We start from the raw sequence: 8,127 nt of genomic DNA, 5'->3' as shown, positions 1-8,127 counted from the left end.
GACATAACAGTCTCTTTGTTTATGTTTATAATTAAGAAAACCTTTCATTTACAGAATAAACGATACAGTAATATAATTTACATTTGACATAAAAGCAACTATGTTTATTTTCATAATTTATGTTCAATATATTTGGTTGGTATAATATCAAACCTCAAATACATTTCTTTGTAAAAAGGGTTCGGCAACAGTATCATAAAAATAATTAGCAATTAATCTATCTATCTATCTATCTATCTATCTATCTATCTACCTATCTACCTATCTATCTATCTATCTATCTATCTATCTATCTATCTATCTATCTATCTATCTATCTATCTATCTATCTATCTACCTATCTACCTATCTATCTATCTATCTATCTATCTATCTCTCTGACGATATATCAGTATTATAAACTTTTTACACCCTGACATCATTATTGCCATTAGCCCCCAACAATATTGGTCGGGCTCTATAATTTATGGAGGAAATGTAATGGAGGGAGTTCAGACTGTAAATGGTCACACATGTGTTTTACATGATCTACACACACTGGACTTTATATGAATGTGAATAATTTCCAGAACTGTTTATTGAGTATCATTATGAATTCACTAATATCATTAATAAATAATTTGTTACCATCAATGCGACTTCCAGACGCTTTATAAAGGACCTTTCATTAATCTTGTCTTGTTAGTTGCAAAGTGAGGATCTTGACATTTCGCCTGGTTTCCCGTGTAATGGCGCCCGTCCTCCCACTCGCAGGTGTCACCTGGTTAATCACAGCTGATTAGAGTACGCTGGTGTCTCAGGTGTAACATTAGCTCCGATTGGACGGAGGCTGCTCTGCGGTCTGTGGAGGAGCGCGGGACGTGTTCAGGGTTGAGTGTGAGGGGAGCTGCAGAATGATGAATGCTGTGTGTGGTCAAGTGCTCCTCACAGACACGGTGATGGGGGAACAGAATAACAATGAATGTGACAGGCAGACAACTGGCTGCAGATGAAACGCTGCAGAGGTCCATCACGGTGCAGAGGTTCTCAACCTGTGGGCTGTGGGCCCACCAGGGGTCACTTCGTACGGGGGACCACAGATCTGACATGATTGTCTTTGTATTTTGTTTGTTTACTAATCATGGAAAAATTATATTAAGTAGTAGGTTTAAAATTGAGTGTTTCTGAATGTTAGCAGGATTAAACACTATTTTATTTAAAGTTGGTGAAGTGGGGTGTGGTGGTTAGCATCACTATTACCTCTCAGCAAAAAGGTTCCCAGTTCAAATCCTGGTTTGGTCAGGTGAGGAGTGGAGTTTGCATGCTCTCCCCATGTTTGAGTATGGTTTTCTCCCATAGTCCAAACATGCAGATTGGGTTTAGGTTAATTGCAGACTCTAAATTGACCGTGGGTGTCAATGAGGAACGATTGGTATTTGTTTCTGTATGTTGGCCCTGTGATACGTTGGTGATCTTTCCAGGGTGTACACCACCTTTCTCCCATTGTCAGCTGGGACTGGCTCCAGCTCCCTCCTTCTACAGAATGAGTGATACATGGTCGATATTTTCTGAGGAAAGTTGATGAAATAAAAATTTATTTATTTAAGGTAAATGGGTCCACATGGGATTAAAACTCAGATGATTGTTTGGCTAAAACAATGACAAAGAAGTTTCAATACATTTATTGAAAATACACACGGATACGGAAATACAGAAGAGTTGACCGATAAATAAAAAGACACACTGAGTGATTAGCTGAAATGAGTTTGACTGAACGGTCACATGGTCTGAAACACAGATTGATTGATCGGCCCCATTGATCACGTTTCTTCCCTTCATCTGCTGCTCAATGTTCCGAACAAAATCAAATCAGTGCGTGAAATGTGACGCGTAACCATAGTATTGACCTCACTGCTGTTTTTATAGTCGTATGGAGGTTCACTGTAGACTGCCAGGAATCGATGAGTACATGTGCTGTATGTGTGCAGGGTTCAAACATGCTGGAACAGTTTGGTATTTTTAAAATGCTTAAAACTGCAATAAGAAATATCTGTGATGTTCAGCTACATCTGCGGGTTGCTGATCGCTTTCCACCCTGTGATCAGGCTGCTGGAGATTTTAATGGAGTAGCACTGACATTTAAATCCAGCAAAGAGTCGGCTCATCATTAAATCACTTAATGGAACTGAGAGCACGTGAATCTCTCTGAGATGAGTCTGACGAGAATAAAAACCTTGTGATACCTGGAAAGAAAATGCTGCAACATTTTGCAATTTTATCTGATTAATGTTTAAAATGATCAATGGATTTTTGTTTTTGTTTTACCTACTGTTTTAACTAAATAGAGTCAATACTAAAACTCATCTTTAGCATAGCTTGTATTTATTTCCTTAAAAAAAACAATTAGTTAATGAAAACTTGTTTTAGACGATTCATCCACCACAGTGAACATCAGCATCTGTGTTGTTGGGTTAGGGTTAGGGTTAAAAAATGTTTTAATTCACAGTGATTTGATCAATCTTATGAATATTTACAGTCTGTCAATTGATTTATTGATTCATACTTGTACAGAAATGATTGGAAAACAGCTGCTTTGAGAAGAAGACTGTTCAGAGACCTGTCAGTAAAGCTGAAATTATCCAGAGCACCTGTTTGTGACAACGCAAACGTCCGAGTCAGCTGCTGCGGACATTTTCCTTAACTTTCACAGCGAACGAGCAGGCGTGTTGATGATGTTTCTAACAGGCAATAACTGAAATACAAAAAGAATAGCTTGGTATGAAAAGAGGAGCCATACACGTAGAAGATGCTGACAAGGATGTCAAGGGAGCTTTTGGTGATGAGGGCCGATGCCGGTGTCGATGCGCCGTAAACAAGGACGAGTTATCTCAGCATTCGTACTTCATGTCCTGCCTCCTGCGTCTGAACCCCTCGCCTGAATGTTCTGTACATTTTCCTGTTGTTGCGAACATGTCTGACGCAAACAATCTCCTGCTCATTCTTCACTTGAGAAAAATGTCCAGACCCAATTTTCTGAACCGTCACTTGTGTCTCTGAGTCATTAATAATGAGGTTCTCAACATTTTATCAAACCTACATGAGTCTGAAGGTTTTAACAGAAAATCTCTAGATGACATATATGTTACGCAACATTTTACTGTATTCACACACATCTCTTTGGCAGCATTCACCCCCCACTGCTCTTTTTGTTTCTGAACCTCATGTTCCAGGTCTTGCGTTCGGGGAGATCTGCTTAGCGTCGGGCTCGCTTCAGCTCTGATCTCTGTTTTCTCTCTCTTTGTTGATGTGAGCTCGTTCTCCCTCTCTCCTCCCTCGCTCTCTTCCCTGTATCCTTCCCCAAAAGTGCGGCATTTGTCTTCATAATGACTGTTGTAATAGTTTTATCTGATTATGAAAGCGAGATAAAGTCAATTACAGGATGTCATCTGCTCCATTAGCTAAATGGTGCTAGAATCAGAAACCTGCCATTGGTCAACCAATTCAGCCTCCAGATGAACGGATGAATGTGATTGGAGTATATGCTCTCGGAGTTTAATCGTCACAGTAACTCACTGGCAAGACGCCTGCAGCCTTCGCATGCAGCCAAACCTGCATTCATGAGGTGCTCCTCTGTGTTTTATGAGGCAGCTGAAGGTTAGTGCGCTCTCGACTAACACTGAAGAGTTTCATTTATTCCAGCAGTCTCATATCCTGACGGCGCTCTGGAGCCGGTGATTGGATGTTACTCTGTGCCAACCTTTTTTACACACACATACAAAAAAATATATAAACATTAGGGTGTGAGGTCATTTCAAACTTTGGGTATTTAAATCTGAGTAAAAAGGTGTTATGTTTGTCTGCGGTGGGGATTTGTCTCTTCCCACACGGTGTACAATAATTTGTGCACATCATTCATAACTGATAAACACTTATCGATTGAAGTTGTAAAATTACGTCATTCTTTCTCACATTCCCAGTTTTTATGTTTCTGTTTGTCCTGAGCTCCTCCATGATCGATTCTTGCATCATCACCAATGTAGCCATGCTGGCAGCACAATCCTGTCTGACCACAGGACTGAAATAACCATATGATGAATTACCATAACATTTTGTGCAAACATTAATGGTTCTCAAAGGGTGAACCCTATAGATCCACATGGTTTACATTTATTTTTTTGTGAAAATCTCAACAGAAGTTGACTCAATGGTTTGTCATTAACTTTGCCACAGATATTCATGTTCCCCTCAGGATGAACTGTAATAATTCATCATGTTTCAGCCATCTTAGGTTTAGATTTCAATTTTACCAATTTATGACCAAATACGTGCCATTAGCCTCATACTTAGTGTTCACTGTTAATCGGCAAATAATTGCATGCAAACACGCTAAACTAGGACAATAAACATGGTAAACATAACACCTGATTTGTGACCATAAAGTAAAGAGAAAGAGACTTTCTTCCTCATGGGAAATTCAAGATGCGGGTGAAAACAGAGACGGGAGGAAGAAAGCTTTAATCATTATTAATCTTTCCTTTAAATCAATGCCTTCTAATCAATACCTGTAAGCGCTCTATGTGTTTTCTCTGCTTTCACAAAGTTTTAGGGCTTTATCTGCTGCCACCAGTGTTCAGCCTAACAACCACTGACGCAGCACAAACCCTCACTTAACTCCTAAAAAAGCTTGTTCATAATAAACACATTCAGACTTAAAGGGAAATAGGCCACTGCTTAATTCCTGTCCTTAGTGGTCAATCTTATTGTATCACTGAGCTGTTGTGATATCAAATCCTAATAATTTGTGTAGCAGAGGCAGAGAGCTGACAGCACATTAATCTGAAAGTTAATCAGCACGACTGCAGCAGAGGCAGAGCTCATCTACATGGTGTTAATGAAATGGCCTTTTAATAGCACATCCTCCGTCTTTGTGCACAATCAGACAGTGATTTTGTTGTTTTACACATTGAAGAATTGAAGAATTGTTGGTAGTTTAGTCGAGTACGACGTTGTGCTACATGCACAGAGGGAATTTATTATTCTGCTTGCACAGCGCTCTTTTCCAGATTAATTGCTTTAGGAACATGAACACATGGATACACACATACAAGCTGGGCGGCTACAGCAGGAGCTAATGTCTCGCTTATTATCAATCTGAATGCATTCAATGTACCAGAGGGAGAGTTAGAGTCATGAGCTTGTGATGGTGGAGGAGACGACTGATACGTCACTGTAGAAACAGTGTGAAGCAGAGTGTGGTCGACTGACTGTATCTGCTGTATACGAACTGTTAGACAAATGTATCTGACTCGTGCAGATTGTGGCTGTTCTCAACCTCCCGGTTTGGAATGGGCTGTTTGTTCTGCTGCTGCACAATGAGCTTTTCACCTGTTTGTTCAAAGTTCATTAATATTGAAGGTATCACATGTCCAAATCGAACCAAATTTGACTTTGTAAACGCCAAGTGTGAAGCCAATAAGCTTTGGGGCTCTTGAGATATGCCAGCCATAGTCAGACAGACAGACATCTCTGGGATTATTAGATAATTCACCAAAACAATAAAGGCTCCCTAATAACAAGTGTGTACCTCATACATGGGTACTGACCCATGCACAGCACTTACCATGCACAGCCTCGAGGGCCCGCTGCATCAGGGGGCCCCCAAGCCACAGTGTCTGTGTGAACTGACATTTCTTATTGCAAAGTCAGCCAAAATAGAAGCTGATTGAAAGATGCTAGGTGATGATTAAAAAACAGACAAAACAACCACAAAGGAATGCAAAAACATTAGTGTCTCTTAAAATCTGAGATTCAATCTGTGGTCTGTGCCCATTATCTCATGATCCATCCAGGACTACATACTGATCAGTAAACATGAACGTCTGAACCACATTTCATGACACTATATAGTCCTCAAGAAATGTGAAACGTGAAAGTCTCAACCTGTTGGCATGGTTAGGGGAAAAGAAAAGCAATATTTATCATCTGGGGAACATGAATGTCTGTAGACATGTTAAACCTCTGTGAAGGTTTTATTATATCTAAAGAACGACCAAGTCAATATCCAATTATGAAATATTTGTTTCACAGTATATATTAAATTATACATACGATACATAATGTCAGGCTGGATTTCCAAATGTTCCCTTTTTTTTAGAGAAGCTCAGAGGGTTTTATCTTGTGGACTAAGGATGTTCTGTTTTTGTTTTCCTATGGGGGAAAAACATAGAAAGAAAAAATGTACTTAAAGGGTATTACATGCAACAATCTACACCCTCATGTCATATTTTTACAAGACATACAAAACACCATTAAAGAGATTGATCTTGTGAAAATGTAATATTTGAATTGATGTTAGAAGACCAGTCAATATGATCTTCTAAATGTCTCTGAGTACTAAATGTCTCCGAGTACCAACATTTTTTTAACCGGCAGTCAACATGAACTTCACCCAGGTTGACAGATTTGACAGATTTTGTTTTCTTAACTTCAAACAGACCCATGTTATCTGTTACTCCCATATCCATTTTCAGGTGTTTATTTTAGGTGCCTGGAGAAATATACGGTCACTCATTCTCCTTTGATTAAAATGAGTTTATTAAAACAACCCCAGGAAGACTTTAGCTACAATAAACCTGCAGGCAGACTCTTTATCTTTGTGCACAGACCAAACTTGTGCTTTGTACCTGCACTGTCTGATGTTCAGAGCTTCGAGACTGAAGTGTGTTTTTTTTTATATCAGGTATCAATAGACGGAATAAAAATACTGCATGTCTTACTTTCAAAGAAATATAGTTTAAAATGTAACTTTTTTTATTGTCCATCTCTGACCAACCATTTCAACCCAGCCCTCCCACACTCTGTCTGGGACATTGTTGTTATGGAAGTTTTCTGGAAGCTGGTGAAAGGAGAACTCAGGGAGCAGCTGATGTCTGATGCAAAAGAGTTTTATGTTGACTTGATGCATCAAGGAGACCAGAACGTGCAACAATATACAAACGCCAACACATTAACATGAGCATTTGTCACCCACAAGTCTGAAGATGTCTCCCACAGCATCCAGGTATATCTCCCTCTACTTGGGTAACCCATTCTAACAGCACATCTATGAATGGCTAGAATTGCTGTCACTCTCTAGTTTACATGTGGGTGTTCGCATCCTATTGGATAGTTAAGCCTAAAGTATGCATTCCTTAATCACATTGTGCCCTCACATCTTGCCACTGATAAAATATGGAAAAAAAGAGTTCAAGTCGGCGAGAGTTGAAGTTGGTGCCTCTCTGTCTGGGCACATCTGAGTTAGATATGAAAGTCGCTCAGTGTAGACGCTACAATGCATTGTTGGTTGGCCCTTTATCAATAACCTAATCTTGGGTACTGCTAAGAAAGAGAAGGGAGTATCTGTGGGATTTAGACAGGCACTATTCTCCTGTACAGATATAATGTGTAATATACAATATACAGTATATACATAATATATAGTGGCATATACATGTGTGAGGATGGTCATAAATTCCTCAACAATTGTCACATCTAAACAAATTCTGATCCTCCATGTTATTCCCACTGAAGTAACAGACGCTGTGTCTTGGCAGTGGATCACATTCGTCATTTTAATCACACAAGGGCACATTCTGTCAGTACCCTCTTTTATCTTTATCTGGTGACACACACACACACACACACACACACACACACACACACACACACACACACACACACACACACACACACACAGGGAAAGCCGAGACACGGGTCCTTCCTATTTAACTGTAATAAATGCATGTGAATAGCCTGCACTTGATCTAACTTATCTTTCTCATAAGTGGCAGCTGTGGTATTTACTGTAATCCTGTCTAATGGACTGGCTGAAGTTTGTCTTTGCTGCTGCTCATGATCCAAATGGATGTCGTGCCCTGTTGCGGTTTCCCAAAGCGGGCTCCAGGTTTGTGGTCAGCTTGAGGGGCTTCCCGGGAGTCTCCAGTGAAAATACAAGGAATAACAATCTCAGTGTTATTCCCCTCGCCATGAAACTGATTACTGAACATGTCTACAGAGCGCAGGCCCTGGGTCAGAGAGGTCAAAATGGCCAGGCCTGCAGCACGTGAAAAGTCAATCAAACGATGACCGAGATGGAACAGAGAGACATAG

The 8,127-nt window shown here is 40.0% G+C and overlaps 1 protein-coding gene across 1 annotated transcript in view; it reads left to right on the top strand.

Moving 5' to 3' along the window:
• The window catches only part of LOC117761837 (olfactory receptor class A-like protein 4), a 946,130-nt gene that overhangs the window by 912,871 nt on the left and 25,132 nt on the right, over nt 1-8,127 (top strand). The gene's annotated exons all lie outside the window — the stretch shown is intronic.

This window comes from Hippoglossus hippoglossus, chromosome 5 (genome assembly GCF_009819705.1).
Source record: "Hippoglossus hippoglossus isolate fHipHip1 chromosome 5, fHipHip1.pri, whole genome shotgun sequence".
NCBI lineage: Eukaryota > Metazoa > Chordata > Actinopteri > Pleuronectiformes > Pleuronectidae > Hippoglossus > Hippoglossus hippoglossus.
The sequence above is the reverse complement of the archived record's forward strand: the minus strand, read 5'-3'. Positions and strand labels throughout refer to the sequence as shown.